Source organism: Crinia signifera, chromosome 3 (genome assembly GCF_055691185.1).
Source record: "Crinia signifera chromosome 3, ASM5569118v1, whole genome shotgun sequence".
NCBI lineage: Eukaryota > Metazoa > Chordata > Amphibia > Anura > Myobatrachidae > Crinia > Crinia signifera.
The window spans coordinates 334942604-334967745 of record NC_139219.1 but is presented as its reverse complement, the minus strand read 5'-3'; the positions used below and the strand labels follow the sequence as shown (position 1 = coordinate 334967745).

Genomic DNA, 25142 nt, shown 5'->3' with positions numbered 1-25142 from the left:
CTGCCCAGTTTCTACCGTCTTAGAAACTAAGCCAGACACCATCCAATGTAGGAGGCACTGTCTAAAAAAAGGGCCATTGCATTAAAATGCTTAGCTAAAATTCCATTGTTTCTGCCCAGTTTCGAACTGGGGACCTTTCGCCTGTTATGCGAACGTGATAACCACTACACTACAGAAACTTCTCGGAAACTATACCAGACACCAACCAATGTAGGAGTCACTTTCATAAAATAGAGCTATTGAAGAAAAATGCTTAGGTTAAAAACACTTGTTTCTGCCCAGTTTCGAACTGGGGACCTTTCGCGTGTAAGGCGAACGTGATAACCACTACACTACAAAAACGTCTTAGAAACTACGCCAGACACCATCCAATGTAGGAGGCACTGTCTAAAAAAAGGGCCATTGCATTAAAATGCTTAGCTAAAAATCCATTGTTTCTGCCCAGTTTCGAACTGGGGACCTTTCGCGTGTTAGGCGAACGTGATAACCACTACACTACAGAAACTTCTCGGAAACTATACCAGACACCAACCAATGTAGGAGGCACTTTCTAAAAACAGAGTCATTGAAGTAAAATGCTTAGGTTAAAAACACTTGTCTCTGCCCAGTTTCGAACTGGGGACCTTTCGCGTGTAAGGCGAAAGTGATAACCACTACACTACAGAAACGTCTTAGAAACTAAGCCAGACACCATCCAATGTATGAGGCACTTTCTAAAAAAAGAGCCATTGCATGAAAATGCTTAGCTAAAAATCCATTGTTTCTGCCCAGTTTCGAACTGGGGACCTTTCGCGTGTAAGGCGAACGTGATAACCACTACACTACAGAAACATCTTAGAAACAAAGCCAGACACCATACAATGTAGGAGGCACTTTCTAAAAAAAGAGCCATTGCATGAAAATGCTTAGCTAAAAATCCATTGTTTCTGCCCAGTTTCGAACTGGGGACCTTTCGCGTGTGAGGCGAACGTGATAACCACTACACTACAGAAACTTCTCAGAAACTGTACAAGACACCAACCAATGTAGGAGTCACTTTCATAAAATAGAGCCATTGCATGAAAATGCTTAGGCTAAAAACCCATTGTTTCTGCCCAGTTTCGAACTGAGGACCTTTCGCGTGTAAGGCGAACGTGATAACCACTACACTACAGAAACGTCTTAGAAACTACGCCAGACACCATCCAATGTAGGAGGCACTTTCTAAAAAAAGAGCCATTGCATGAAAATGCTTAGCTAAAAATCCATTTTTTCTGCCCAGTTTCGAACTGGGGACCTTTCGCGTGTTAGGTGAATGTGATAACCACTACACTACAGAAACTTCTCGGAAACTATACCAGACACCAACCAATGTAGGAGGCACTTTCTAAAAACAAAGTCATTGAAGAAAAATGCTTAGGTTAAAAACACTTGTTTCTGCCCAGTTTCTACCGTCTTAGAAACTAAGCCAGACACCATCCAATGTAGGAGGCACTGTCTAAAAAAAGGGCCATTGCATTAAAATGCTTAGCTAAAAATCCATTGTTTCTGCCCAGTTTCAAACTGGGGACCTTTCGTGTGTTAGGCGAACGTGATAACCACTACACTACAGAAACTTCTCGGAAACTACACCAGACACCAACCAATGTAGGAGGCACTTTCTAAAAACAGAGTCATTGAAGAAAAATGCTTAGGTTAAAAACACTTGTTTCTGCCCAGTTTCGAACTGAGGACCTTTCGCGTGTAAGGCGAACGTGATAACCACTACACTACAGAAACTTCTTAGAAACTAAGCCAGACACCATCCAATGTAGGAGGCACTTTCTAAAAAAAGGGCCATTGCATTAAAATGCTTAGCTAAAAATCCATTGTTTCTGCCCAGTTTCGAACTGGGGACCTTTCGCGTGTTAGGCGAACGTGATAACAACTACACTACAGAAACTTCTCGGAAACTATACCAGACACCAACCAATGTAGGAGGCACTTTCTAAAAACAGAGTCATTGAAGTAAAATGCTTAGGTTAAAAACACTTGTTTCTGCCCAGTTTCGAACTGGGGACCTTTCGCGTGTAAGGCGAAAGTGATAACCACTACACTACAGAAACGTCTTAGAAACTAAGCCAGACACCATCCAATGTATGAGGCACTTTCTAAAAAAAGAGCCATTGCATGAAAATGCTTAGCTAATAATCCATTGTTTCTGCCCAGTTTCGAACTGGGGACCTTTCGCGTGTAAGGCGAACGTGATAACCACTACACTACAGAAACATCTTAGAAACAAAGCCAGACACCATACAATGTAGGAGGCACTTTCTAAAAAAAGAGCCATTGCATGAAAATGCTTAGCTAAAAATCCATTGTTTCTGCCCAGTTTCGAACTGGGGACCTTTCGCGTGTGAGGCGAACGTGATAACCACTACACTACAGAAACTTCTCAGAAACTGTATAAGACACCAACCAATGTAGGAGTCACTTTCATAAAATAGAGCCATTGAAGAAAAATGCTTAGGTTAAAAACACTTGTTTCTGCCCAGTTTCGAACTGGGGACCTTTCGCGTGTAAGGCGAACGTGATAACCACTACACTACAGAAACGTCTTAGAAACTACGCCAGACACCATCCAATGTAGGAGGCACTGTCTAAAAAAAGGGCCATTGCATTAAAATGCTTGGCTAAAAATCCATTGTTTCTGCCCAGTTTCGAACTGGGGACCTTTCCCGTGTTAGGCGAATGTGATAACCACTACACTACAGAAACTTCTCGGAAACTATACCAGACACCAACAAATGTAGGAGGCACTTTCTAAAAACAGAGTCATTGAAGAAAAATGCTTAGGTTAAAAACACTTGTTTCTGCCCAGTTTTGAACTGAGGACCTTTCGCGTGTAAGGCGAACGTGATAACCACTACACTAAAGAAACGTCTTAGAAACTAAGCCAGACACCAACCAATGTAGGAGGCACTGTCTAAAAAAAGGGCCATTGCATTAAAATGCTTAGCTAAAAATCCATTGTTTCTGCCCAGTTTCGAACTGGGGACCTTTCGCGTGTTAGGCGAACGTGATAACCACTACACTACAGAAACTTCTCGAAAACTATACCAGACACCAACCAATGTAGGAGGCACTTTCGAAAAACAGAGTCATTGAAGAAAAATTCTTAGGTTAAAAACACTTGTTTCTGCCCAGTTTCTACCGTTTTAGAAACTAAGCCAGACACCATCCAATGTAGGAGGCACTTTCTAAAAAAAGAGCCATTGCATGAAAATGCTTAGCTAAAAATCCATTGTTTCTGCCCAGTTTCGAACTGGGGACCTTTCGCGCGTAAGGCGAACGTGATAACCACTACACTACAGAAACTAAAAATGCTTAGGTTAAAAACACTTGTTTCTGCCCAGTTTCTACCGTCTTAGAAACTAAGCCAGACACCATCCAATGTAGGAGGCACTGTCTAAAAAAAGGGCCATTGCATTAAAATGCTTAGCTAAAAATCCATTGTTTCTGCCCAGTTTCGAACTGGGGACCTTTCGCGTGTTAGGCGAACGTGATAACCACTACACTACAGAAACTTCTCGGAAACTATACCAGACACCAACCAATGTAGGAGGCACTTTCTAAAAACAGAGTCATTGAAGAAAAATGCTTAGGTTAAAAACACTTGTTTCTGCCCAGTTTCAAACTGAGGACCTTTCGCGTGTAAGGCGAACGTGATAACCACTACACTACAGAAACATCTTAGAAACTAAGCCAGACACCATCCAATGTAGGAGGCACTTTCTAAAAAATGAGTCATTGCATGAAAATGCTTAGCTAAAAATCCATTGTTTCTTCCCAGTTTCGAACTGGGGACCTTTCGCGTGTGAGGCGAACGTGTTAACCACTAAACTACAGAAACTTCTCAGAAACTATACTAGACACCAACCAATGTAGGAGGCACTGTCTAAAAAAAGGGCCATTGCATTAAAATGCTTAGCTAAAAATCCATTGTTTCTGCCCAGTTTCGAACTGGGGACCTTTCGCGTGTTAGGCGAACGTGATAACTACTACACTACAGAAACTTCTCGGAAACTATACCAGACACCAACCAATGTAGGAGGCACTTTCTAAAAACAGAGTCATTGAAGAAAAATGCTTAGGTTAAAAACACTTGTTTCTGCCCAGTTTCTACCGTTTTAGAAACTAAGCCAGACACCATCCAATGTAGGAGGCACTTTGTAAAAAAATAGCCATTGCATGAAAATGCTTAGCTAAAAATGCATTATTTCTGCCCCGTTTCGAACTGGGGACCTTTCGCGTGTTAGGCGAACGTGATAACCACTACACTACAGAAACTTCTCGAAAAATATACCAGACACCAACCAATGTAGGAGGCACTTTCTAAAAACAGAGTCATTGAAGAAAAATGCTTAGGTTAAAAACACTTGTTTCTGCCCAGTTTCTACCGTCTTAGAAACTAAGCCAGACACCATCCAATGTAGGAGGCACTCTCTAAAAAAAGGGCCATTGCATTAAAATGCTTAGCTAAAAATCCATTGTTTCTGCCCAGTTTCGAACTGGGGCCCTTTCACGTGTTAGGCGAATGTGATAACCACTACACTACAGAAACTTCTCGGAAACTATACCAGACACCAACCAATGTAGGAGGCACTTTCTAAAAACAGAGTCATTGAAGAAAAATGCTTTGGTTAAAAACACTTGTTTCTGCCCAGTTTCGAACTGAGGACCTTTCGCGTGTAAGGCGAACGTGATAACCACTACACTACAAAAACGTCTTAGAAGCTAAGCCAGACACCATCCAATGTAGGAGGCACTTTCTAAAAAAAGAGCCATTGCATGAAAATGCTTAGCTAAAAATCCATTGTTTCTGCCCAGTTTCGAACTGGGGACCTTTCGCGTGTGAGGCGAACGTGATAACCACTACACTACAGAAACTTCTCAGAAACTGTACTAGACACCAACCAATGTAGGAGGCACTGTCTAAAAAAAGGGCCATTGCATTAAAATGCTTAGCTAAAAATCCATTGTTTCTGCCCAGTTTCGAACTGGGGACCTTTCGCGTGTTAGGCGAACGTGATAACCACTACACTACAGAAACTTCTCGGAAACTATACCAGACACCAACCAATGTAGGAGGCACTTTCTAAAAACAGAGTCATTGTAGAAAAATACTTAGGATAAAAACACTTGTTTCTGCCCAGTTTCTACCGTTTTAGAAACTAAGCCAGACACCATCCAATGTAGGAGGCACTTTCATAAAATAGAGCCATTGAAGAAAATTGTTTAGGTTAAAAACACTTGTTTCTGCCCAGTTTCGAACTGGGGACCTTTCGCGTGTAAGGCGAACGTGATAACCACTACACTACAGAAAAATCTTAGAAACTATGCCAGACACCATCCAATGTAGGAGGCACTTTCTAAAAAAAGAGCCATTGCATGAAAATGCTTAGCTAAAAATCCATTGTTTCTGCCCAGTTTCGAACTGGGGACCTTTCGCGTGTTAGGTGAATGTGATAACCACTAAACTACAGAAACTTCTCGGAAACTATACCAGACACCAACCAATGTAGGAGGCACTTTCTAAAAACAGAGTCATTGAAGAAAAATGCTTAGGTTAAAAACACTTGTTTCTGCCCAGTTTCGAACTTAGGACCTTTCGCGTGTAAGGCGAACGTGATAACCACTACACTACAGAAACGTCTTAGAAACTAATCCAGACACCATCCAATGTATGAGGCACTTTCTAAAAAAAGAGCCATTGCATGAAAATGCTTAGCTAAAAACCCATTGTTTCTGCCCAGTTTCGAACTGGGGACCTTTCGCGTGTGAGGCGAACGTGATAACCACTACACTACAGAAACTTCTCAGAAACTGTACTAGACACCAACCAATGTAAGAGGCACTGTCTAAAAAAAGGGCCATTGCATTAAAATGCTTAGCTAAAAATCCATTGTTTCTGCCCAGTTTCGAACTGGGGACCTTTCGCGTGTTAGGCGAACGTGATAACCACTACACTACAGAAACTTCTCGGAAACTATACCAGACACCAACCAATGTAGGAGGCACTTTCTAAAAACAGAGTCATTGAAGAAAAATGCTTAGATTAAAAACACTTGTTTCTGTCCAGTTTCTACCGTCTTAGAAACTAAGCCAGACACCATCCATTGTAGGAGGCACTGTCTAAAAAATGGGCCATTGCATTAAAATGCTTAGCTAAAAATCCATTGTTTCTGCCCAGTTTCAAACTGGGGACCTTTCGCGTGTGAAGCGAACGTGATAACCACTACACTACAGAAACTTCCCAGAAACTATACTAGACACCAACCAATGTAGGAGTCACTTTCATAAAATAGAGCCATTGAAGAAAAATGCTTAGGTTAAAAAAACATGTTTCTGCCCAGTTTCGAACTGGGGACCTTTATGGTGTAAGGCGAACGTGATAACCACTACACTACAGAAACATCTTAGAAACAAAGCCAGACACCATACAATGTAGGAGGCACTTTCTAAAAAAAGAGCCATTGCATGAAAATGCTTAGCTAAAAATCCATTGTTTCTGCCCAGTTTCGAACTGGGGACCTTTCGCGTGTGAGGCGAACGTGATAACCACTACACTACAGAAACTTCTCGGAAACTACACATGACACCAACCAATGTAGGAGTCACTTTCATAAAATAGAGCCATTGAAGAAAAATGCTTAGGTTAAAAACACTTGTTTCTGCCCAGTTTCGAACTGGGGACCTTTCGCGTGTAAGGCGAACGTGATAACCACTACACTACAGAAACGTCTTAGAAACTACGCCAGACACCATCCAATGTAGGAGGCACGTTCTAAAAAAAAAACCATTGCATGAAAATGCTTAGCTAAAAATCCATTGTTTCTGCCCAGTTTCGAACTGGGGACCTTTCGCGAGTTAGGTGAATGTGATAACCACTACACTACAGAAACTTCTCGGAAACTATACCAGACACCAACCAATGTAGGAGGCACTTTCTAAAAACAGAGTCATTGAAGAAAAATGCTTAGGTTAAAAACACTTGTTTCTGCCCAGTTTCTACCCTCTTAGAAACTAAGCCAGACACCATCCAATGTAGGAGGCACTGTCTAAAAAAAGGGCCATTGCATTAAAATGCTTAGCTAAAAATCCATTGTTTCTGCCCAGTTTCGAACTGGGGACCTTTCGCGTGTAAGGCGAACGTGATAACCACTACACTACAGAAACATCTTAGAAACTAAGCCAGACACCATACAATGTAGGAGGCACGTTCTAAAAAAAGAGCCATTGCATGAAAATGCTTAGCTAAAAATCCATTGTTTCTGCCCAGTTTCGAACTGGGGACCTTTCACGTGTTAGTTGAATGTGATAACCACTACACTACAGAAACTTCTCGGAAACTATACCAGACACCAACCAATGTAGGAGGCACTTTCTAAAAAGAGAGTCATTGAATAAAAATGCTTAGGTTAAAAACACTTGTTTCTGCCCAGTTTCGAACTGGGGACCTTTCGCGTGTGAGGCGAACGTGATAACCATTACACTACAGAAACTTCTCAGAAACTATACTAGACACCAACCAATGTAGGAGGCACTGTCTAAAAAAAGAGCCATTGCATGAAAATGCTTAGCTAAAAATCCATTGTTTCTGCCCAGTTTCGAACTGGGGACCTTTCGCGTGTGAGGCGAACGTGATAACCACTACACTACAGAAACTTCTCAGAAACTGTACTAGACACCAACCAATGTAAGAGGCACTGTCTAAAAAAAGGGAAATTGCATTAAAATGCTTAGCTAAAAATCCATTGTTTCTGCCCAGTTTCGAACTGGGGACCTTTCGCGTGTTAGGCGAACGTGATAACCACTACACTACAGAAACTTCTCGGAAACTGTACCAGACACCATCCAATGTAGGAGGCACTGTCTAAAAAAAGGGCCATTGCATTAAAATGCTTAGCTAAAAATCCATTGTTTCTGCCCAGTTTCGAACTGGGGACCTTTCGCGTGTAAGGCGAACGTGATAACCACTACACTACAGAAACTTCTCAGAAACTATACTAGACACCAACCAATGTAGGAGGCACTGTCTAAAAAAAGGGCCATTGCATTAAAATGCTTAGCTAAAAATCCATTGTTTCTGCCCAGTTTCGAACTGGGGACCTTTGGCGTGTTAGGCGAACGTGATAACCACTACACTACAGAAACTTCTCGGAAACTATACCAGACACCAACCAATGTAGGAGGCACTGTCTAAAAAAAGGGCCATTGCATTAAAATGCTTAGCTAAAAATTCATTGTTTCTGCCCAGTTTCGAACTGGGGACCTTTCGCGTGTGAGGCGAACGTGATAACCACTACACTACAGAAACTTCTCAGAAACTATACTAGACACCAACCAATGTAGGAGGCACTGTCTAAAAAAAGGGCCATTGCATTAAAATGCTTAGCTAAAAATCCATTGTTTCTGCCCAGTTTCGAACTGGGGACCTTTCGCGTGTTAGGCGAACGTGATAACCACTACACTACAGAAACTTCTCGGAAACTATACCAGACACCAACCAATGTAGGAGGCACTTTCTAAAAACAGAGTCATTGAAGAAAAATGCTTAGGTTAAAAACACTTGTTTCTGCCCAGTTTCTACCGTATTAGAAATTAAGCCAGACACCATCCAATGTAGCAGGCACTGTCTAAAAAAAAGGACATTGCATTAAAATGCTTAGCTAAAAATCCATTGTTTCTGCCCAGTTTCGAACTGGGGACCTTTCGCGTGTTAGGCGAACGTGATAACCACTACACTACAGAAACTTCTCGGAAACTATTCCAGACAACAACCAATGTAGGAGGCACTTTATAAAAACAGAGTCATTGAAGAAAAATGCTTAGGTTAAAAACACTTGTTTCTGCCCAGTTTCTACCGTTTTAGAAACTAAGCCAGACACCATCCAATGTAGGAGGCACTTTCTAAAAAAAGAGCCATTGCATGAAAATGCTTAGCTAAAAATCCATTGTTTCTGCCCAGTTTCGAACTGGGGACCTTTCACGTGTTAGGCGAACGTGATAACCACTACACTACAGAAACTTCTCCGAAACTATACCAGACACCAACCAATGTAGGAGGCACTTTCTAAAAACAGAGTCATTGAAGAAAAATGCTTAGGTTAAAAACACTTGTTTCTGCCCAGTTTCTACCGTATTAGAAATTAAGCCAGACACCATCCAATGTAGCAGGCACTGTCTAAAAAAAAGGACATTGCATTAAAATGCTTAGCTAAAAATCCATTGTTTCTGCCCAGTTTCGAACTGGGGACCTTTCGCGTGTTAGGCGAACGTGATAACCACTACACTACAGAAACTTCTCGGAAACTATTCCAGACAACAACCAATGTAGGAGGCACTTTATAAAAACAGAGTCATTGAAGAAAAATGCTTAGGTTAAAAACACTTGTTTCTGCCCAGTTTCTACCGTTTTAGAAACTAAGCCAGACACCATCCAATGTAGGAGGCACTTTCTAAAAAAAGAGCCATTGCATGAAAATGCTTAGCTAAAAATCCATTGTTTCTGCCCAGTTTCGAACTGGGGACCTTTCACGTGTTAGGCGAACGTGATAACCACTACACTACAGAAACTTCTCCGAAACTATACCAGACACCAACCAATGTAGGAGGCACTTTCTAAAAACAGAGTCATTGAAGAAAAATGCTTAGGTTAAAAACACTTGTTTCTGCCCAGTTTCTACCATCTTAGAAACAAAGCCAGACACCATCCAATGTAGGAGGCACTGTCTAATAAAAGGGCCATTGCATTAAAATGCTTAGCTAAAAATCCATTGTTTCTGCCCAGTTTCGAACTGGGGACCTTTCGCGTGTTAGGCGAACGTGATAACCACTACACTACAGAAACTTCTCGGAAACTATACCAGACACCAACCAATGTAGGAGGCACTTTCTAAAAACAGAGTCATTGAAGAAAAATGCTTAGATTAAAAACACTTGTTTCTGTCCAGTTTCTACCGTCTTAGAAACTAAGCCAGACACCATCCATTGTAGGAGGCACTGTCTAAAAAATGGGCCATTGCATTAAAATGCTTAGCTAAAAATCCATTGTTTCTGCCCAGTTTCAAACTGGGGACCTTTCGCGTGTGAAGCGAACGTGATAACCACTACACTACAGAAACTTCCCAGAAACTATACTAGACACCAACCAATGTAGGAGTCACTTTCATAAAATAGAGCCATTGAAGAAAAATGCTTAGGTTAAAAAAACATGTTTCTGCCCAGTTTCGAACTGGGGACCTTTATGGTGTAAGGCGAACGTGATAACCACTACACTACAGAAACATCTTAGAAACAAAGCCAGACACCATACAATGTAGGAGGCACTTTCTAAAAAAAGAGCCATTGCATGAAAATGCTTAGCTAAAAATCCATTGTTTCTGCCCAGTTTCGAACTGGGGACCTTTCGCGTGTGAGGCGAACGTGATAACCACTACACTACAGAAACTTCTCGGAAACTACACATGACACCAACCAATGTAGGAGTCACTTTCATAAAATAGAGCCATTGAAGAAAAATGCTTAGGTTAAAAACACTTGTTTCTGCCCAGTTTCGAACTGGGGACCTTTCGCGTGTAAGGCGAACGTGATAACCACTACACTACAGAAACGTCTTAGAAACTACGCCAGACACCATCCAATGTAGGAGGCACGTTCTAAAAAAAAAACCATTGCATGAAAATGCTTAGCTAAAAATCCATTGTTTCTGCCCAGTTTCGAACTGGGGACCTTTCGCGAGTTAGGTGAATGTGATAACCACTACACTACAGAAACTTCTCGGAAACTATACCAGACACCAACCAATGTAGGAGGCACTTTCTAAAAACAGAGTCATTGAAGAAAAATGCTTAGGTTAAAAACACTTGTTTCTGCCCAGTTTCTACCCTCTTAGAAACTAAGCCAGACACCATCCAATGTAGGAGGCACTGTCTAAAAAAAGGGCCATTGCATTAAAATGCTTAGCTAAAAATCCATTGTTTCTGCCCAGTTTCGAACTGGGGACCTTTCGCGTGTAAGGCGAACGTGATAACCACTACACTACAGAAACATCTTAGAAACTAAGCCAGACACCATACAATGTAGGAGGCACGTTCTAAAAAAAGAGCCATTGCATGAAAATGCTTAGCTAAAAATCCATTGTTTCTGCCCAGTTTCGAACTGGGGACCTTTCACGTGTTAGTTGAATGTGATAACCACTACACTACAGAAACTTCTCGGAAACTATACCAGACACCAACCAATGTAGGAGGCACTTTCTAAAAAGAGAGTCATTGAATAAAAATGCTTAGGTTAAAAACACTTGTTTCTGCCCAGTTTCGAACTGGGGACCTTTCGCGTGTGAGGCGAACGTGATAACCATTACACTACAGAAACTTCTCAGAAACTATACTAGACACCAACCAATGTAGGAGGCACTGTCTAAAAAAAGAGCCATTGCATGAAAATGCTTAGCTAAAAATCCATTGTTTCTGCCCAGTTTCGAACTGGGGACCTTTCGCGTGTGAGGCGAACGTGATAACCACTACACTACAGAAACTTCTCAGAAACTGTACTAGACACCAACCAATGTAAGAGGCACTGTCTAAAAAAAGGGAAATTGCATTAAAATGCTTAGCTAAAAATCCATTGTTTCTGCCCAGTTTCGAACTGGGGACCTTTCGCGTGTTAGGCGAACGTGATAACCACTACACTACAGAAACTTCTCGGAAACTGTACCAGACACCATCCAATGTAGGAGGCACTGTCTAAAAAAAGGGCCATTGCATTAAAATGCTTAGCTAAAAATCCATTGTTTCTGCCCAGTTTCGAACTGGGGACCTTTCGCGTGTAAGGCGAACGTGATAACCACTACACTACAGAAACTTCTCAGAAACTATACTAGACACCAACCAATGTAGGAGGCACTGTCTAAAAAAAGGGCCATTGCATTAAAATGCTTAGCTAAAAATCCATTGTTTCTGCCCAGTTTCGAACTGGGGACCTTTGGCGTGTTAGGCGAACGTGATAACCACTACACTACAGAAACTTCTCGGAAACTATACCAGACACCAACCAATGTAGGAGGCACTGTCTAAAAAAAGGGCCATTGCATTAAAATGCTTAGCTAAAAATTCATTGTTTCTGCCCAGTTTCGAACTGGGGACCTTTCGCGTGTGAGGCGAACGTGATAACCACTACACTACAGAAACTTCTCAGAAACTATACTAGACACCAACCAATGTAGGAGGCACTGTCTAAAAAAAGGGCCATTGCATTAAAATGCTTAGCTAAAAATCCATTGTTTCTGCCCAGTTTCGAACTGGGGACCTTTCGCGTGTTAGGCGAACGTGATAACCACTACACTACAGAAACTTCTCGGAAACGATACCAGACACCAACCAATGTAGGAGGCACTTTCTAAAAACAGAGTCATTGAAGAAAAATGCTTAGGTTAAAAACACTTGTTTCTGCCCAGTTTCTACCGTATTAGAAATTAAGCCAGACACCATCCAATGTAGCAGGCACTGTCTAAAAAAAAGGACATTGCATTAAAATGCTTAGCTAAAAATCCATTGTTTCTGCCCAGTTTCGAACTGGGGACCTTTCGCGTGTTAGGCGAACGTGATAACCACTACACTACAGAAACTTCTCGGAAACTATTCCAGACAACAACCAATGTAGGAGGCACTTTATAAAAACAGAGTCATTGAAGAAAAATGCTTAGGTTAAAAACACTTGTTTCTGCCCAGTTTCTACCGTTTTAGAAACTAAGCCAGACACCATCCAATGTAGGAGGCACTTTCTAAAAAAAGAGCCATTGCATGAAAATGCTTAGCTAAAAATCCATTGTTTCTGCCCAGTTTCGAACTGGGGACCTTTCACGTGTTAGGCGAACGTGATAACCACTACACTACAGAAACTTCTCCGAAACTATACCAGACACCAACCAATGTAGGAGGCACTTTCTAAAAACAGAGTCATTGAAGAAAAATGCTTAGGTTAAAAACACTTGTTTCTGCCCAGTTTCTACCGTATTAGAAATTAAGCCAGACACCATCCAATGTAGCAGGCACTGTCTAAAAAAAAGGACATTGCATTAAAATGCTTAGCTAAAAATCCATTGTTTCTGCCCAGTTTCGAACTGGGGACCTTTCGCGTGTTAGGCGAACGTGATAACCACTACACTACAGAAACTTCTCGGAAACTATTCCAGACAACAACCAATGTAGGAGGCACTTTATAAAAACAGAGTCATTGAAGAAAAATGCTTAGGTTAAAAACACTTGTTTCTGCCCAGTTTCTACCGTTTTAGAAACTAAGCCAGACACCATCCAATGTAGGAGGCACTTTCTAAAAAAAGAGCCATTGCATGAAAATGCTTAGCTAAAAATCCATTGTTTCTGCCCAGTTTCGAACTGGGGACCTTTCACGTGTTAGGCGAACGTGATAACCACTACACTACAGAAACTTCTCCGAAACTATACCAGACACCAACCAATGTAGGAGGCACTTTCTAAAAACAGAGTCATTGAAGAAAAATGCTTAGGTTAAAAACACTTGTTTCTGCCCAGTTTCTACCATCTTAGAAACAAAGCCAGACACCATCCAATGTAGGAGGCACTGTCTAATAAAAGGGCCATTGCATTAAAATGCTTAGCTAAAAATCCATTGTTTCTGCCCAGTTTCGAACTGGGGACCTTTCGCGTGTTAGGCGAAAGTGATAACCACTACACTACAGAAACTTCCCAGAAACTATACTAGACACCAACCAATGTAGGAGTCACTTTCATAAAATAGAGCCATTGAAGAAAAATGCTTAGGTTAAAAAAACTTGTTTTTGCCCAGTTTCGAACTGGGGACCTTTCGCGTGTAAGGCGAACGTGATAACCACTACACTACAGAAACATCTTAGAAACAAAGCCAGACACCATACAATGTAGGAGGCACTTTCTAAAAAAAGAGCCATTGCATGAAAATGCTTAGCTAAAAATCCATTGTTTCTGCCCAGTTTCGAACTGGGGACCTTTCGCGTGTAAGACGAACGTGATAACCACTACACTACAGAAACTTCTCAGAAACTATACAAGACACCAACCAATGTAGGAGTCACTTTCATAAAATAGAGCCATTGAAGAAAAATGCTTAGGTTAAAAACACTTGTTTCTGCCCAGTTTCAAACTGGGGACCTTTCGCGTGTAAGGCGAACGTCATAACCACTACACTACAGAAACGTCTTAGAAACTACGCCAGACACCATCCAATGTAGGAGGCACTTTCTAAAAAAAGAGCCATTGCATGAAAATGCTTAGCTAAAAATCCATTGTTTCTGCGCAGTTTCGAACTGGGGACCTTTCACGTGTTAGGCGAACGTGATAACCACTACACTACAGAAACTTCTCCGAAACTATACCAGACACCAACCAATGTAGGAGGCACTTTCTAAAAACAGAGTCATTGAAGAAAAATGCTTAGGTTAAAAACACTTGTTTCTGCCCAGTTTCTACCATCTTAGAAACAAAGCCAGACACCATCCAATGTAGGAGGCACTGTCTAATAAAAGGGTCATTGCATTAAAATGCTTAGCTAAAAATCCATTGTTTCTGCCCAGTTTCGAACTGTGGACCTTTCGCGTGTAAGGCGAACGTGATAACCACTACACCACAGAAACGTCTTAGAAACTACGCCAGACACCATCCAATGTAGGAGGCACTTTCTAAAAAAAGAGCCATTGCATGAAAATGCTTAGCTAAAAATCCATTGTTTCTGCCCAGTTTCGAACTGGGGACCTTTCGCGTGTGAGGCGAACATGATAACCACTACACTACAGAAACTTCTCAGAAACTATACAAGACACCAACCAATGTAGGAGTCACTTTCATAAAATAGAGCCATTGAAGAAAAATGCTTAGGTTAAAAACACTTGTTTCTGCCCAGTTTCGAACTGGGGACCTTTCGCGTGTAAGGCGAACGTGATAACCACTACACTACAGAAACGTCTTAGAAACTGCGCCAGACACCATCCAATGTAGGAGGCACTTTCTAAAAAAAGAGCCATTGCATGAAAATGCTTAGCTAAAAATCCATTGTTTCTGCCCAGTTTCGAACTGTGGACCTTTCGCGTGTAAGGCGAACGTGATAACCACTACACCACAGAAACGTCTTAGAAACTACGCCAGACACCATCCAATGTAGGAGGCACTTTCTAAAAAAAGAGCCATTGCATGAAAATGCTTAGCTAAAAATCCATTGTTTCTGCCCAGTTTCGAACTGGGGACCTTTCGCGTGTGAGGCGAACATGATAACCACTACACTACAGAAACTTCTCAGAAACTATACAAGACACCAACCAATGTAGGAGTCACTTTCATAAAATAGAGCCATTGAAGAAAAATGCTTAGGTTAAAAACACTTGTTTCTGCCCAGTTTCGAACTGGGGACCTTACGCGTGTAAGGCGAACGTCATAACCACTACACTACAGAAACGTCTTAGAAACTACGCCAGACACCATCCAATGTAGGAGGCACTTTCTAAAAAAAGAGCCATTGCATGAAAATGCTTAGCTAAAAATCCATTGTTTCTGCGCAGTTTCGAACTGGGGACCTTTCACGTGTTAGGCGAACGTGATAACCACTTCACTACAGAAACTTCTCCGAAACTATACCAGACACCAACCAATGTAGGAGGCACTTTCTAAAAACAGAGTCATTGAAGAAAAATGCTTAGGTTAAAAACACTTGTTTCTGCCCAGTTTCTACCATCTTAGAAACAAAGCCAGACACCATCCAATGTAGGAGGCACTGTCTAATAAAAGGGCCATTGCATTAAAATGCTTAGCTAAAAATCCATTGTTTCTGCCCAGTTTCGAACTGTGGACCTTTCGCGTGTAAGGCGAACGTGATAACCACTACACCACAGAAACGTCTTAGAAACTACGCCAGACACCATCCAATGTAGGAGGCACTTTCTAAAAAAAGAGCCATTGCATGAAAATGCTTAGCTAAAAATCCATTGTTTCTGCCCAGTTTCGAACTGGGGACCTTTCGCGTGTGAGGCGAACATGATAACCACTACACTACAGAAACTTCTCAGAAACTATACAAGACACCAACCAATGTAGGAGGCACTTTCTAAAAACAGAGTCATTGAAGAAAAATGCTTAGGTTAAAAACACTTGTTTCTGCCCAGTTTCTACCCTCTTAGAAACTAAGCCAGACACCATCCAATGTAGGAGGCACTGTCTAAAAAAAGGGCCATTGCATTAAAATGCTTAGCTAAAAATCCATTGTTTCTGCCCAGTTTCGAACTGGGGACCTTTCGCGTGTAAGGCGAACGTGATAACCACTACACTACAGAAACATCTTAGAAACTAAGCCAGACACCATACAATGTAGGAGGCACGTTCTAAAAAAAGAGCCATTGCATGAAAATGCTTAGCTAAAAATCCATTGTTTCTGCCCAGTTTCGAACTGGGGACCTTTCACGTGTTAGTTGAATGTGATAACCACTACACTACAGAAAGGAGGCACTTTCTAAAAACAGAGTCATTGAAGAAAAATGCTTAGGTTAAAAACACTTGTTTCTGCCCAGTTTCTACCGTATTAGAAATTAAGCCAGACACCATCCAATGTAGCAGGCACTGTCTAAAAAAAAGGACATTGCATTAAAATGCTTAGCTAAAAATCCATTGTTTCTGCCCAGTTTCGAACTGGGGACCTTTTGCGTGTTAGGCGAACGTGATAACCACTACACTACAGAAACTTCTCGGAAACTATTCCAGACAACAACCAATGTAGGAGGCACTTTATAAAAACAGAGTCATTGAAGAAAAATGCTTAGGTTAAAAACACTTGTTTCTGCCCAGTTTCTACCGTTTTAGAAACTAAGCCAGACACCATCCAATGTAGGAGGCACTTTCTAAAAAAAGAGCCATTGCATGAAAATGCTTAGCTAAAAATCCATTGTTTCTGCCCAGTTTCGAACTGGGGACCTTTCACGTGTTAGGCGAACGTGATAACCACTACACTACAGAAACTTCTCCGAAACTATACCAGACACCAACCAATGTAGGAGGCACTTTCTAAAAACAGAGTCATTGAAGAAAAATGCTTAGGTTAAAAACACTTGTTTCTGCCCAGTTTCTACCGTATTAGAAATTAAGCCAGACACCATCCAATGTAGCAGGCACTGTCTAAAAAAAAGGACATTGCATTAAAATGCTTAGCTAAAAATCCATTGTTTCTGCCCAGTTTCGAACTGGGGACCTTTCGCGTGTTAGGCGAACGTGATATCCACTACACTACAGAAACTTCTCGGAAACTATTCCAGACAACAACCAATGTAGGAGGCACTTTATAAAAACAGAGTCATTGAAGAAAAATGCTTAGGTTAAAAACACTTGTTTCTGCCCAGTTTCTACCGTTTTAGAAACTAAGCCAGACACCATCCAATGTAGGAGGCACTTTCTAAAAAAAGAGCCATTGCATGAAAATGCTTAGCTAAAAATCCATTGTTTCTGCCCAGTTTCGAACTGGGGACCTTTCACGTGTTAGGCGAACGTGATAACCACTACACTACAGAAACTTCTCCGAAACTATACCAGACACCAACCAATGTAGGAGGCACTTTCTAAAAACAGAGTCATTGAAGAAAAATGCTTAGGTTAAAAACACTTGTTTCTGCCCAGTTTCTACCATCTTAGAAACAAAGCCAGACACCATCCAATGTAGGAGGCACTGTCTAATAAAAGGGCCATTGCATTAAAATGCTTAGCTAAAAATCCATTGTTTCTGCCCAGTTTCGAACTGGGGACCTTTCGCGTGTTAGGCGAAAGTGATAACCACTACACTACAGAAACTTCTCGGAAACTATACCAGATACCAACCAATGTAGGAGGCACTATCTAAAAACAGAGTCATTGAAGAAAAATGCTTAGGTTAAAAACACTTGTTTCTGCCCAGTTTCTACCGTTTTCGAAACTAAGCCAGACACCATCCAATGTAGGAGGCACTTTCTAAAAAAAGAGCCATTGCATGAAAATGCTTAGCTAAAAATCCATTGTTTCTGCCCAGTTTCGAACTGGGGACCTTTCGCGTGTGAGGCGAATGTGATAACCACTACACTACAGAAACTTCCCAGAAACTATACTAGACACCAACCAATGTAGGAGTCACTTTCATAAAATAGAGCCATTGAAGAAAAATGCTTAGGTTAAAAAAACTTGTTTTTGCCCAGTTTCGAACTGGGGACCTTTCGCGTGTAAGGCGAACGTGATAACCACTACACTACAGAAACATCTTAGAAACAAAGCCAGACACCATACAATGTAGGAGGCACTTTCTAAAAAAAGAGCCATTGCATGAAAATGCTTAGCTAAAAATCCATTGTTTCTGCCCAGTTTCGAACTGGGGACCTTTCGCGTGTAAGACGAACGTGATAACCACTACACTACAGAAACTTCTCAGAAACTATACAAGACACCAACCAATGTAGGAGTCACTTTCATAAAATAGAGCCATTGAAGAAAAATGCTTAGGTTAAAAACACTTGTTTCTGCCCAGTTTCGAACTGGGGACCTTTCGCGTGTAAGGCGAACGTCATAACCACTACACTACAGAAACGTCTTAGAAACTACGCCAGACACCATCCAATGTAGGAGGCACTTTCTAAAAAAAGAGCCATTGCATGAAAATGCTTAGCTAAAAATCCATTGTTTCTGCGCAGTTTCGAAATGGGGACCTTTCACGTGTTAGGCGAACGTGATAACCACTACACTACAGAAACTTCTCCGAAACTATACCAGACACCAACCAATGTAGGAGGCACTTTCTAAAAACAGAGTCATTGAAGAAAAATGCTTAGGTTAAAAACACTTGTTTCTGCCCAGTTTCTACCATCTTAGAAACAAAGCCAGACACCATCCAATGTAGGAGGCACTGTCTAATAAAAGGGCCATTGCATTAAAATGCTTAGCTAAAAATCCATTGTTTCTGCCCAGTTTCGAACTGTGGACCTTTCGCGTGTAAGGCGAACGTGATAACCACTACACCACAGAAACGTCTTAGAAACTACGCCAGACACCATCCAATGTAGGAGGCACTTTCTAAAAAAAGAGCCATTGCATGAAAATGCTTAGCTAAAAATCCATTGTTTCTGCCCAGTTTCGAACTGGGGACCTTTCGCGTGTGAGGCGAACATGATAACCACTACACTACAGAAACTTCTCAGAAACTATACAAGACACCAACCAATGTAGGAGTCACTTTCATAAAATAGAGCCATTGAAGAAAAATGCTTAGGTTAAAAACACTTGTTTCTGCCCAGTTTCGAACTGGGGACCTTTCGCGTGTAAGGCGAACGTGATAACCACTACACTACAGAAACGTCTTAGAAACTGCGCCAGACACCATCCAATGCAGGAGGCACTTTCTAAAAAAAGAGCCATTGCATGAAAATGCTTAGCTAAAAATCCATTGTTTCTGCCCAGTTTCGAACTGTGGACCTTTCGCGTGTAAGGCGAACGTGATAACCACTACACCACAGAAACGTCTTAGAAACTACGCCAGACACCATCCAATGTAGGAGGCACTTTCTAAAAAAAGAGCCATTGCATGAAAATGCTTAGCTAAAAATCCATTGTTTCTGCCCAGTTTCGAACTGGGGACCTTTCGCGTGTGAGGCGAACATGATAACCACTACACTACAGAAACTTCTCAGAAACTATACAAGACACCAACCAATGTAGGAGTCACTTTCATAAAATAGAGCCATTGAAGAAAAATGCTTAGGTTAAAAACACTTGTTTCTGCCCAGTTTCGAACTGGGGACCTTACGCGTGTAAGGCGAACGTCATAACCACTACACTACAGAAACGTCTTAGAAACTACGCCAGACACCATCCAATGTAGGAGGCACTTTCTAAAAAAAGAGCCATTGCATGAAAATGCTTAGCTAAAAATCCATTGTTTCTGCGCAGTTTCGAACTGGGGACCTTTCACGTTTTAGGCGAACGTGATAACCACTTCACTACAGAAACTTCTCCGAAACTATACCAGACACCAACCAATGTAGGAGGCACTTTCTAAAAACAGAGTCATTGAAGAAAAATGCTTAGGTTAAAAACACTTGTTTCTGCCCAGTTTCTACCATCTTAGAAACAAAGCCAGACACCATCCAATGTAGGAGGCACTGTCTAATAAAAGGGCCATTGCATTAAAATGCTTAGCTAAAAATCCATTGTTTCTGCCCAGTTTCGAACTGTGGACCTTTCGCGTGTAAGGCGAACGTGATAACCACTACACCACAGAAACGTCTTAGAAACTACGCCAGACACCATCCAATGTAGGAGGCACTTTCTAAAAAAAGAGCCATTGCATGAAAATGCTTAGCTAAAAATCCATTGTTTCTGCCCAGTTTCGAACTGGGGACCTTTCGCGTGTGAGGCGAACATGATAACCACTACACTACAGAAACTTCTCAGAAACTATACAAGACACCAACCAATGTAGGAGTCACTTTCATAAAATAGAGCCATTGAAGAAAAATGCTTAGGTTAAAAACACTTGTTTCTGCCCAGTTTCGAACTGGGGACCTTTCGCGTGTAAGGCGAACGTCATAACCACTACACTACAGAAACGTCTTAGAAACTACGCCAGACACCATCCAATGTAGGAGGCACTTTCTAAAAAAAGAGCCATTGCATGAAAATGCTTAGCTAAAAATCCATTGTTTCTGCCCAGTTTCGAACTGGGGACCTTTCACGTGTTAGGCGAACGTGATAACCACTACACTACAGAAACTTCTCCGAAACTATACCAGACACCAACCAATGTAGGAGGCACTTTCTAAAAACAGAGTCATTGAAGAAAAATGCTTAGGTTAAAAACACTTGTTTCTGCCCAGTTTCTACCATCTTAGAAACAAAGCCAGACACCATCCAATGTAGGAGGCACTGTCTAATAAAAGGGCCATTGCATTAAAATGCTTAGCTAAAAATCCATTGTTTCTGCCCAGTTTCGAACTGGGGACCTTTCGCGTGTTAGGCGAAAGTGATAACCACTACACTACAGAAACTTCTCGGAAACTATACCAGATACCAACCAATGTAGGAGGCACTATCTAAAAAAAGAGCCATTGCATGAAAATGCTTAGCTAAAAATCCATTGTTTCTGCCCAGTTTCGAACTGGGGACCTGTCGCGTATTAGGCGAACGTAATAACCACTACACTACAGAAACTTCTCGGAAACTATACCAGATACCAACCAATGTAGGAGGCACTTTCTAAAAACAGAGTCATTGAAGAAAAATGCTTAGGTTAAAAACACTTGTTTCTGCCCAGTTTCAAACTGGGGACCTTTCGCGTGTAAGGCGAACGTGATAACCACTACACTACAGAAACGTCTTAGAAACTATACCAGACACCAACCAATGTAGGAGGCACTTTCTAAAAACAGAGTCATTGAAGAAAAATGCTTAGGTTAAAAACACTTGTTTCTGCCCAGTTTCTACCATCTTAGAAACAAAGCCAGACACCATCCAATGTAGGAGGCACTGTCTAAAAAAAGGGCCATTGCATTAAAATGCTTAGCTAAAAATCCATTGTTTCTGCCCAGTTTCGAACTGGGGACCTTTCGCGTGTTAGGCGAACGTGATAACCACTACACTACAGAAACTTCTCGGAAACTATACCAGACACCAACCAATGTAGGAGGCACTTTCTAAAAACAGAGTCATTGAAGAAAAATGCTTAGGTTAAAAACACTTGTTTATGCCCAGTTTCTACCGTCTTAGAAACTAAGCCAGACACCATCCAATGTAGGAGGCACTGTCTAAAAAAAGAGCCATTGCATGAAAATGCTTAGCTAAAAATCCATTGTTTCTGCCCAGTTTCGAACTGGGGACCTTTCGCGTGTGAGGCGAACATGATAACCACTACACTACAGAAACTTCTCAGAAACTATACAAGACACCAACCAATGTAGGAGTCACTTTCATAAAATAGAGCCATTGAAGAAAAATGCTTAGGTTAAAAACACTTGTTTCTGCCCAGTTTCGAACTGGGGACCTTTCGCGTGTAAGGCGAACGTGATAACCACTACACTACAGAAACGTCTTAGAAACTGCGCCAGACACCATCCAATGCAGGAGGCACTTTCTAAAAAAAGAGCCATTGCATGAAAATGCTTAGCTAAAAATCCATTGTTTCTGCCCAGTTTCGAACTGTGGACCTTTCGCGTGTAAGGCAAACGTGATAACCACTACACCACAGAAACGTCTTAGAAACTACGCCAGACACCATCCAATGTAGGAGGCACTTTCTAAAAAAAGAGCCATTGCATGAAAATGCTTAGCTAAAAATCCATTGTTTCTGCCCAGTTTCGAACTGGGGACCTTTCGCGTGTGAGGCGAACATGATAACCACTACACTACAGAAACTTCTCAGAAACTATACAAGACACCAACCAATGTAGGAGTCACTTTCATAAAATAGAGCCATTGAAGAAAAATGCTTAGGTTAAAAACACTTGTTTCTGCCCAGTTTCGAACTGGGGACCTTACGCGTGTAAGGCGAACGTCATAACCACTACACTACAGAAACGTCTTAGAAACTACGCCAGACACCATCCAATGTAGGAGGCACTTTCTAAAAAAAGAGCCATTGCATGAAAATGCTTAGCTAAAAATCCATTGTTTCTGCGCAGTTTCGAACTGGGGACCTTTCACGTTTTAGGCGAACGTGATAACCACTTCACTACAGAAACTTCTCCGAAACTATACCAGACACCAACCAATGTAGGAGGCACTTTCTAAAAACAGAGTCATTGAAGAAAAATGCTTAGGTTAAAAACACTTGTTTCTGCCCAGTTTCTACCATCTTAGAAACAAAGCCAGACACCATCCAATGTAGGAGGCACTGTCTAATAAAAGGGCCATTGCATTAAAATGCTTAGCTAAAAATCCATTGTTTCTGCCCAGTTTCGAACTGTGGACCTTTCGCGTGTAAGGCGAACGTGATAACCACTACACCACAGAAACGTCTTAGAAACTACGCCAGACACCATCCAATGTAGGAGGCACTTTCTAAAAAAAGAGCCATTGCATGAAAATGCTTAGCTAAAAATCCATTGTTTCTGCCCAGTTTCGAACTGGGGACCTTTCGCGTGTGAGGCGAACATGATAACCACTACACTACAGAAACTTCTCAGAAACTATACAAGACACCAACCAATGTAGGAGTCACTTTCATAAAATAGAGCCATTGAAGAAAAATGCTTAGGTTAAAAACACTTGTTTCTGCCCAGTTTCGAACTGGGGACCTTTCGCGTGTAAGGCGAACGTCATAACCACTACACTACAGAAACGTCTTAGAAACTACGCCAGACACCATCCAATGTAGGAGGCACTTTCTAAAAAAAGAGCCATTGCATGAAAATGCTTAGCTAAAAATCCATTGTTTCTGCCCAGTTTTGAACTGGGGACCTTTCACGTGTTAGGCGAACGTGATAACCACTACACTACAGAAACTTCTCCGAAACTATACCAGACACCAACCAATGTAGGAGGCACTTTCTAAAAACAGAGTTATTGAAGAAAAATGCTTAGGTTAAAAACACTTGTTTCTGCCCAGTTTCTACCATCTTAGAAACAAAGCCAGACACCATCCAATGTAGGAGGCACTGTCTAATAAAAGGGCCATTGCATTAAAATGCTTAGCTAAAAATCCATTGTTTCTGCCCAGTTTCGAACTGGGGACCTTTCGCGTGTTAGGCGAAAGTGATAACCACTACACTACAGAAACTTCTCGGAAACTATACCAGATACCAACCAATGTAGGAGGCACTATCTAAAAAAAGAGCCATTGCATGAAAATGCTTAGCTAAAAATCCATTGTTTCTGCCCAGTTTCGAACTGGGGACCTGTCGCGTATTAGGCGAACGTAATAACCACTACACTACAGAAACTTCTCGGAAACTATACCAGATACCAACCAATGTAGGAGGCACTTTCTAAAAACAGAGTCATTGAAGAAAAATGCTTAGGTTAAAAACACTTGTTTCTGCCCAGTTTCAAACTGGGGACCTTTCGCGTGTAAGGCGAACGTGATAACCACTACACTACAGAAACGTCTTAGAAACTATACCAGACACCAACCAATGTAGGAGGCACTTTCTAAAAACAGAGTCATTGAAGAAAAATGCTTAGGTTAAAAACACTTGTTTCTGCCCAGTTTCTACCATCTTAGAAACAAAGCCAGACACCATCCAATGTAGGAGGCACTGTCTAAAAAAAGGGCCATTGCATTAAAATGCTTAGCTAAAAATCCATTGTTTCTGCCCAGTTTCGAACTGGGGACCTTTCGCGTGTTAGGCGAACGTGATAACCACTACACTACAGAAACTTCTCGGAAACTATACCAGACACCAACCAATGTAGGAGGCACTTTCTAAAAACAGAGTCATTGAAGAAAAATGCTTAGGTTAAAAACACTTGTTTATGCCCAGTTTCTACCGTCTTAGAAACTAAGCCAGACACCATCCAATGTAGGAGGCACTGTCTAAAAAAAGGGCCATTGCATTAAAATGCTTATCTAAAAATCCATTGTTTCTGCCCAGTTTCGAACTGGGGACCTTTCGCGTGTTAGGCGAACGTGATAACCACTACACTACAGAAACTTCTCGGAAACTATACCAGACACCAACCAATGTAGGAGGCACTTTCTAAAAACAGAGTCATTGAAGAAAAATGCTTAGGTTAAAAACACTTGTTTCTGCCCAGTTTCTACCGTCTTAGAAACTAAGCCAGACACCATTCAATGTAGGAGGCACTGTCTAAAAAAAGGGCCATTGCATTAAAATGGTTAGCTAAAAATCCATTGTTTCTGCCCAGTGTCGAACTGGGGACCTTGTGCATGTTAGGCGAACGTGCTAACCACTACACTACAGAAACTTCTCGGAAACTATACCAGACACCAACCAATGTAGGAGGCACTTTCTAAAAACAGAGTCATTGAAGAAAAATGCTTAGGTTAAAAACACTTGTTTCTGCCCAGTTTCGAACTGGGGACCTTTCGCGTGTAAGGCAAACGTGATAACCACTACACTACAGAAACGCCATAGAAACTAAGCCAGACACCATCCTATG

General features: G+C 41.4%; 75 non-coding genes across 75 annotated transcripts; all 75 read right to left on the bottom strand.

Moving 5' to 3' along the window:
* Positions 1-269: 269 nt before the first annotated feature.
* TRNAV-UAC (transfer RNA valine (anticodon UAC)) lies at positions 270-342 on the bottom strand. The gene has a single exon. It is a non-coding gene; the product is annotated as a tRNA-Val (tRNA).
* Positions 343-432: 90 nt separating this feature from the next.
* Positions 433-505, bottom strand: TRNAV-AAC (transfer RNA valine (anticodon AAC)). Its single transcript has one exon. It is a non-coding gene; the product is annotated as a tRNA-Val (tRNA).
* A 90-nt stretch (positions 506-595) lies between these two features.
* TRNAV-UAC (transfer RNA valine (anticodon UAC)) lies at positions 596-668 on the bottom strand. The gene has a single exon. It is a non-coding gene; the product is annotated as a tRNA-Val (tRNA).
* A 90-nt stretch (positions 669-758) lies between these two features.
* TRNAV-UAC (transfer RNA valine (anticodon UAC)) lies at positions 759-831 on the bottom strand. Its single transcript has one exon. It is a non-coding gene; the product is annotated as a tRNA-Val (tRNA).
* Positions 832-921: 90 nt separating this feature from the next.
* TRNAV-CAC (transfer RNA valine (anticodon CAC)) lies at positions 922-994 on the bottom strand. Its single transcript has one exon. It is a non-coding gene; the product is annotated as a tRNA-Val (tRNA).
* Positions 995-1085: 91 nt separating this feature from the next.
* On the bottom strand, positions 1086-1158 carry TRNAV-UAC (transfer RNA valine (anticodon UAC)). Its single transcript has one exon. It is a non-coding gene; the product is annotated as a tRNA-Val (tRNA).
* Positions 1159-1685: 527 nt separating this feature from the next.
* Positions 1686-1758, bottom strand: TRNAV-UAC (transfer RNA valine (anticodon UAC)). The gene has a single exon. It is a non-coding gene; the product is annotated as a tRNA-Val (tRNA).
* A 253-nt stretch (positions 1759-2011) lies between these two features.
* TRNAV-UAC (transfer RNA valine (anticodon UAC)) lies at positions 2012-2084 on the bottom strand. The gene has a single exon. It is a non-coding gene; the product is annotated as a tRNA-Val (tRNA).
* Positions 2085-2174: 90 nt separating this feature from the next.
* On the bottom strand, positions 2175-2247 carry TRNAV-UAC (transfer RNA valine (anticodon UAC)). The gene has a single exon. It is a non-coding gene; the product is annotated as a tRNA-Val (tRNA).
* A 90-nt stretch (positions 2248-2337) lies between these two features.
* Positions 2338-2410, bottom strand: TRNAV-CAC (transfer RNA valine (anticodon CAC)). Its single transcript has one exon. It is a non-coding gene; the product is annotated as a tRNA-Val (tRNA).
* Positions 2411-2500: 90 nt separating this feature from the next.
* TRNAV-UAC (transfer RNA valine (anticodon UAC)) lies at positions 2501-2573 on the bottom strand. The gene has a single exon. It is a non-coding gene; the product is annotated as a tRNA-Val (tRNA).
* Positions 2574-2989: 416 nt separating this feature from the next.
* Positions 2990-3062, bottom strand: TRNAV-AAC (transfer RNA valine (anticodon AAC)). The gene has a single exon. It is a non-coding gene; the product is annotated as a tRNA-Val (tRNA).
* Positions 3063-3263: 201 nt separating this feature from the next.
* TRNAV-UAC (transfer RNA valine (anticodon UAC)) lies at positions 3264-3336 on the bottom strand. The gene has a single exon. It is a non-coding gene; the product is annotated as a tRNA-Val (tRNA).
* A 136-nt stretch (positions 3337-3472) lies between these two features.
* TRNAV-AAC (transfer RNA valine (anticodon AAC)) lies at positions 3473-3545 on the bottom strand. The gene has a single exon. It is a non-coding gene; the product is annotated as a tRNA-Val (tRNA).
* A 1290-nt stretch (positions 3546-4835) lies between these two features.
* Positions 4836-4908, bottom strand: TRNAV-CAC (transfer RNA valine (anticodon CAC)). Its single transcript has one exon. It is a non-coding gene; the product is annotated as a tRNA-Val (tRNA).
* A 90-nt stretch (positions 4909-4998) lies between these two features.
* Positions 4999-5071, bottom strand: TRNAV-AAC (transfer RNA valine (anticodon AAC)). The gene has a single exon. It is a non-coding gene; the product is annotated as a tRNA-Val (tRNA).
* A 690-nt stretch (positions 5072-5761) lies between these two features.
* On the bottom strand, positions 5762-5834 carry TRNAV-CAC (transfer RNA valine (anticodon CAC)). The gene has a single exon. It is a non-coding gene; the product is annotated as a tRNA-Val (tRNA).
* A 90-nt stretch (positions 5835-5924) lies between these two features.
* TRNAV-AAC (transfer RNA valine (anticodon AAC)) lies at positions 5925-5997 on the bottom strand. Its single transcript has one exon. It is a non-coding gene; the product is annotated as a tRNA-Val (tRNA).
* Positions 5998-6524: 527 nt separating this feature from the next.
* Positions 6525-6597, bottom strand: TRNAV-CAC (transfer RNA valine (anticodon CAC)). The gene has a single exon. It is a non-coding gene; the product is annotated as a tRNA-Val (tRNA).
* Positions 6598-6687: 90 nt separating this feature from the next.
* On the bottom strand, positions 6688-6760 carry TRNAV-UAC (transfer RNA valine (anticodon UAC)). The gene has a single exon. It is a non-coding gene; the product is annotated as a tRNA-Val (tRNA).
* Positions 6761-7124: 364 nt separating this feature from the next.
* Positions 7125-7197, bottom strand: TRNAV-UAC (transfer RNA valine (anticodon UAC)). The gene has a single exon. It is a non-coding gene; the product is annotated as a tRNA-Val (tRNA).
* Positions 7198-7450: 253 nt separating this feature from the next.
* On the bottom strand, positions 7451-7523 carry TRNAV-CAC (transfer RNA valine (anticodon CAC)). Its single transcript has one exon. It is a non-coding gene; the product is annotated as a tRNA-Val (tRNA).
* Positions 7524-7613: 90 nt separating this feature from the next.
* Positions 7614-7686, bottom strand: TRNAV-CAC (transfer RNA valine (anticodon CAC)). Its single transcript has one exon. It is a non-coding gene; the product is annotated as a tRNA-Val (tRNA).
* A 90-nt stretch (positions 7687-7776) lies between these two features.
* On the bottom strand, positions 7777-7849 carry TRNAV-AAC (transfer RNA valine (anticodon AAC)). The gene has a single exon. It is a non-coding gene; the product is annotated as a tRNA-Val (tRNA).
* Positions 7850-7939: 90 nt separating this feature from the next.
* TRNAV-UAC (transfer RNA valine (anticodon UAC)) lies at positions 7940-8012 on the bottom strand. Its single transcript has one exon. It is a non-coding gene; the product is annotated as a tRNA-Val (tRNA).
* Positions 8013-8265: 253 nt separating this feature from the next.
* TRNAV-CAC (transfer RNA valine (anticodon CAC)) lies at positions 8266-8338 on the bottom strand. The gene has a single exon. It is a non-coding gene; the product is annotated as a tRNA-Val (tRNA).
* Positions 8339-8428: 90 nt separating this feature from the next.
* Positions 8429-8501, bottom strand: TRNAV-AAC (transfer RNA valine (anticodon AAC)). The gene has a single exon. It is a non-coding gene; the product is annotated as a tRNA-Val (tRNA).
* A 201-nt stretch (positions 8502-8702) lies between these two features.
* TRNAV-AAC (transfer RNA valine (anticodon AAC)) lies at positions 8703-8775 on the bottom strand. The gene has a single exon. It is a non-coding gene; the product is annotated as a tRNA-Val (tRNA).
* A 201-nt stretch (positions 8776-8976) lies between these two features.
* TRNAV-AAC (transfer RNA valine (anticodon AAC)) lies at positions 8977-9049 on the bottom strand. Its single transcript has one exon. It is a non-coding gene; the product is annotated as a tRNA-Val (tRNA).
* A 201-nt stretch (positions 9050-9250) lies between these two features.
* On the bottom strand, positions 9251-9323 carry TRNAV-AAC (transfer RNA valine (anticodon AAC)). Its single transcript has one exon. It is a non-coding gene; the product is annotated as a tRNA-Val (tRNA).
* Positions 9324-9524: 201 nt separating this feature from the next.
* Positions 9525-9597, bottom strand: TRNAV-AAC (transfer RNA valine (anticodon AAC)). The gene has a single exon. It is a non-coding gene; the product is annotated as a tRNA-Val (tRNA).
* A 201-nt stretch (positions 9598-9798) lies between these two features.
* TRNAV-AAC (transfer RNA valine (anticodon AAC)) lies at positions 9799-9871 on the bottom strand. Its single transcript has one exon. It is a non-coding gene; the product is annotated as a tRNA-Val (tRNA).
* Positions 9872-10398: 527 nt separating this feature from the next.
* Positions 10399-10471, bottom strand: TRNAV-CAC (transfer RNA valine (anticodon CAC)). Its single transcript has one exon. It is a non-coding gene; the product is annotated as a tRNA-Val (tRNA).
* A 90-nt stretch (positions 10472-10561) lies between these two features.
* On the bottom strand, positions 10562-10634 carry TRNAV-UAC (transfer RNA valine (anticodon UAC)). Its single transcript has one exon. It is a non-coding gene; the product is annotated as a tRNA-Val (tRNA).
* A 364-nt stretch (positions 10635-10998) lies between these two features.
* TRNAV-UAC (transfer RNA valine (anticodon UAC)) lies at positions 10999-11071 on the bottom strand. Its single transcript has one exon. It is a non-coding gene; the product is annotated as a tRNA-Val (tRNA).
* A 253-nt stretch (positions 11072-11324) lies between these two features.
* On the bottom strand, positions 11325-11397 carry TRNAV-CAC (transfer RNA valine (anticodon CAC)). The gene has a single exon. It is a non-coding gene; the product is annotated as a tRNA-Val (tRNA).
* Positions 11398-11487: 90 nt separating this feature from the next.
* On the bottom strand, positions 11488-11560 carry TRNAV-CAC (transfer RNA valine (anticodon CAC)). The gene has a single exon. It is a non-coding gene; the product is annotated as a tRNA-Val (tRNA).
* A 90-nt stretch (positions 11561-11650) lies between these two features.
* On the bottom strand, positions 11651-11723 carry TRNAV-AAC (transfer RNA valine (anticodon AAC)). Its single transcript has one exon. It is a non-coding gene; the product is annotated as a tRNA-Val (tRNA).
* A 90-nt stretch (positions 11724-11813) lies between these two features.
* TRNAV-UAC (transfer RNA valine (anticodon UAC)) lies at positions 11814-11886 on the bottom strand. The gene has a single exon. It is a non-coding gene; the product is annotated as a tRNA-Val (tRNA).
* Positions 11887-12139: 253 nt separating this feature from the next.
* Positions 12140-12212, bottom strand: TRNAV-CAC (transfer RNA valine (anticodon CAC)). The gene has a single exon. It is a non-coding gene; the product is annotated as a tRNA-Val (tRNA).
* A 90-nt stretch (positions 12213-12302) lies between these two features.
* TRNAV-AAC (transfer RNA valine (anticodon AAC)) lies at positions 12303-12375 on the bottom strand. The gene has a single exon. It is a non-coding gene; the product is annotated as a tRNA-Val (tRNA).
* Positions 12376-12576: 201 nt separating this feature from the next.
* On the bottom strand, positions 12577-12649 carry TRNAV-AAC (transfer RNA valine (anticodon AAC)). The gene has a single exon. It is a non-coding gene; the product is annotated as a tRNA-Val (tRNA).
* Positions 12650-12850: 201 nt separating this feature from the next.
* Positions 12851-12923, bottom strand: TRNAV-AAC (transfer RNA valine (anticodon AAC)). The gene has a single exon. It is a non-coding gene; the product is annotated as a tRNA-Val (tRNA).
* A 201-nt stretch (positions 12924-13124) lies between these two features.
* Positions 13125-13197, bottom strand: TRNAV-AAC (transfer RNA valine (anticodon AAC)). Its single transcript has one exon. It is a non-coding gene; the product is annotated as a tRNA-Val (tRNA).
* A 201-nt stretch (positions 13198-13398) lies between these two features.
* TRNAV-AAC (transfer RNA valine (anticodon AAC)) lies at positions 13399-13471 on the bottom strand. The gene has a single exon. It is a non-coding gene; the product is annotated as a tRNA-Val (tRNA).
* A 201-nt stretch (positions 13472-13672) lies between these two features.
* On the bottom strand, positions 13673-13745 carry TRNAV-AAC (transfer RNA valine (anticodon AAC)). The gene has a single exon. It is a non-coding gene; the product is annotated as a tRNA-Val (tRNA).
* Positions 13746-13998: 253 nt separating this feature from the next.
* Positions 13999-14071, bottom strand: TRNAV-UAC (transfer RNA valine (anticodon UAC)). Its single transcript has one exon. It is a non-coding gene; the product is annotated as a tRNA-Val (tRNA).
* Positions 14072-14761: 690 nt separating this feature from the next.
* TRNAV-CAC (transfer RNA valine (anticodon CAC)) lies at positions 14762-14834 on the bottom strand. Its single transcript has one exon. It is a non-coding gene; the product is annotated as a tRNA-Val (tRNA).
* Positions 14835-14924: 90 nt separating this feature from the next.
* TRNAV-UAC (transfer RNA valine (anticodon UAC)) lies at positions 14925-14997 on the bottom strand. Its single transcript has one exon. It is a non-coding gene; the product is annotated as a tRNA-Val (tRNA).
* A 253-nt stretch (positions 14998-15250) lies between these two features.
* On the bottom strand, positions 15251-15323 carry TRNAV-CAC (transfer RNA valine (anticodon CAC)). Its single transcript has one exon. It is a non-coding gene; the product is annotated as a tRNA-Val (tRNA).
* Positions 15324-16013: 690 nt separating this feature from the next.
* On the bottom strand, positions 16014-16086 carry TRNAV-CAC (transfer RNA valine (anticodon CAC)). Its single transcript has one exon. It is a non-coding gene; the product is annotated as a tRNA-Val (tRNA).
* Positions 16087-16287: 201 nt separating this feature from the next.
* On the bottom strand, positions 16288-16360 carry TRNAV-UAC (transfer RNA valine (anticodon UAC)). The gene has a single exon. It is a non-coding gene; the product is annotated as a tRNA-Val (tRNA).
* Positions 16361-16963: 603 nt separating this feature from the next.
* Positions 16964-17036, bottom strand: TRNAV-AAC (transfer RNA valine (anticodon AAC)). The gene has a single exon. It is a non-coding gene; the product is annotated as a tRNA-Val (tRNA).
* A 201-nt stretch (positions 17037-17237) lies between these two features.
* On the bottom strand, positions 17238-17310 carry TRNAV-AAC (transfer RNA valine (anticodon AAC)). Its single transcript has one exon. It is a non-coding gene; the product is annotated as a tRNA-Val (tRNA).
* A 201-nt stretch (positions 17311-17511) lies between these two features.
* On the bottom strand, positions 17512-17584 carry TRNAV-AAC (transfer RNA valine (anticodon AAC)). The gene has a single exon. It is a non-coding gene; the product is annotated as a tRNA-Val (tRNA).
* Positions 17585-17785: 201 nt separating this feature from the next.
* TRNAV-AAC (transfer RNA valine (anticodon AAC)) lies at positions 17786-17858 on the bottom strand. Its single transcript has one exon. It is a non-coding gene; the product is annotated as a tRNA-Val (tRNA).
* A 201-nt stretch (positions 17859-18059) lies between these two features.
* TRNAV-CAC (transfer RNA valine (anticodon CAC)) lies at positions 18060-18132 on the bottom strand. Its single transcript has one exon. It is a non-coding gene; the product is annotated as a tRNA-Val (tRNA).
* Positions 18133-18385: 253 nt separating this feature from the next.
* On the bottom strand, positions 18386-18458 carry TRNAV-UAC (transfer RNA valine (anticodon UAC)). Its single transcript has one exon. It is a non-coding gene; the product is annotated as a tRNA-Val (tRNA).
* A 690-nt stretch (positions 18459-19148) lies between these two features.
* On the bottom strand, positions 19149-19221 carry TRNAV-CAC (transfer RNA valine (anticodon CAC)). Its single transcript has one exon. It is a non-coding gene; the product is annotated as a tRNA-Val (tRNA).
* A 90-nt stretch (positions 19222-19311) lies between these two features.
* TRNAV-UAC (transfer RNA valine (anticodon UAC)) lies at positions 19312-19384 on the bottom strand. Its single transcript has one exon. It is a non-coding gene; the product is annotated as a tRNA-Val (tRNA).
* Positions 19385-19637: 253 nt separating this feature from the next.
* On the bottom strand, positions 19638-19710 carry TRNAV-CAC (transfer RNA valine (anticodon CAC)). The gene has a single exon. It is a non-coding gene; the product is annotated as a tRNA-Val (tRNA).
* Positions 19711-20400: 690 nt separating this feature from the next.
* On the bottom strand, positions 20401-20473 carry TRNAV-CAC (transfer RNA valine (anticodon CAC)). Its single transcript has one exon. It is a non-coding gene; the product is annotated as a tRNA-Val (tRNA).
* A 253-nt stretch (positions 20474-20726) lies between these two features.
* TRNAV-AAC (transfer RNA valine (anticodon AAC)) lies at positions 20727-20799 on the bottom strand. The gene has a single exon. It is a non-coding gene; the product is annotated as a tRNA-Val (tRNA).
* A 201-nt stretch (positions 20800-21000) lies between these two features.
* TRNAV-AAC (transfer RNA valine (anticodon AAC)) lies at positions 21001-21073 on the bottom strand. The gene has a single exon. It is a non-coding gene; the product is annotated as a tRNA-Val (tRNA).
* Positions 21074-21326: 253 nt separating this feature from the next.
* Positions 21327-21399, bottom strand: TRNAV-UAC (transfer RNA valine (anticodon UAC)). Its single transcript has one exon. It is a non-coding gene; the product is annotated as a tRNA-Val (tRNA).
* Positions 21400-21600: 201 nt separating this feature from the next.
* On the bottom strand, positions 21601-21673 carry TRNAV-AAC (transfer RNA valine (anticodon AAC)). Its single transcript has one exon. It is a non-coding gene; the product is annotated as a tRNA-Val (tRNA).
* Positions 21674-21874: 201 nt separating this feature from the next.
* On the bottom strand, positions 21875-21947 carry TRNAV-CAC (transfer RNA valine (anticodon CAC)). The gene has a single exon. It is a non-coding gene; the product is annotated as a tRNA-Val (tRNA).
* Positions 21948-22037: 90 nt separating this feature from the next.
* On the bottom strand, positions 22038-22110 carry TRNAV-UAC (transfer RNA valine (anticodon UAC)). The gene has a single exon. It is a non-coding gene; the product is annotated as a tRNA-Val (tRNA).
* A 253-nt stretch (positions 22111-22363) lies between these two features.
* On the bottom strand, positions 22364-22436 carry TRNAV-CAC (transfer RNA valine (anticodon CAC)). The gene has a single exon. It is a non-coding gene; the product is annotated as a tRNA-Val (tRNA).
* Positions 22437-23126: 690 nt separating this feature from the next.
* On the bottom strand, positions 23127-23199 carry TRNAV-CAC (transfer RNA valine (anticodon CAC)). The gene has a single exon. It is a non-coding gene; the product is annotated as a tRNA-Val (tRNA).
* Positions 23200-23726: 527 nt separating this feature from the next.
* TRNAV-AAC (transfer RNA valine (anticodon AAC)) lies at positions 23727-23799 on the bottom strand. Its single transcript has one exon. It is a non-coding gene; the product is annotated as a tRNA-Val (tRNA).
* Positions 23800-24052: 253 nt separating this feature from the next.
* Positions 24053-24125, bottom strand: TRNAV-UAC (transfer RNA valine (anticodon UAC)). Its single transcript has one exon. It is a non-coding gene; the product is annotated as a tRNA-Val (tRNA).
* A 201-nt stretch (positions 24126-24326) lies between these two features.
* Positions 24327-24399, bottom strand: TRNAV-AAC (transfer RNA valine (anticodon AAC)). The gene has a single exon. It is a non-coding gene; the product is annotated as a tRNA-Val (tRNA).
* A 201-nt stretch (positions 24400-24600) lies between these two features.
* On the bottom strand, positions 24601-24673 carry TRNAV-AAC (transfer RNA valine (anticodon AAC)). The gene has a single exon. It is a non-coding gene; the product is annotated as a tRNA-Val (tRNA).
* A 364-nt stretch (positions 24674-25037) lies between these two features.
* Positions 25038-25110, bottom strand: TRNAV-UAC (transfer RNA valine (anticodon UAC)). The gene has a single exon. It is a non-coding gene; the product is annotated as a tRNA-Val (tRNA).
* Between the last annotated feature and the right edge of the window lie 32 nt (positions 25111-25142).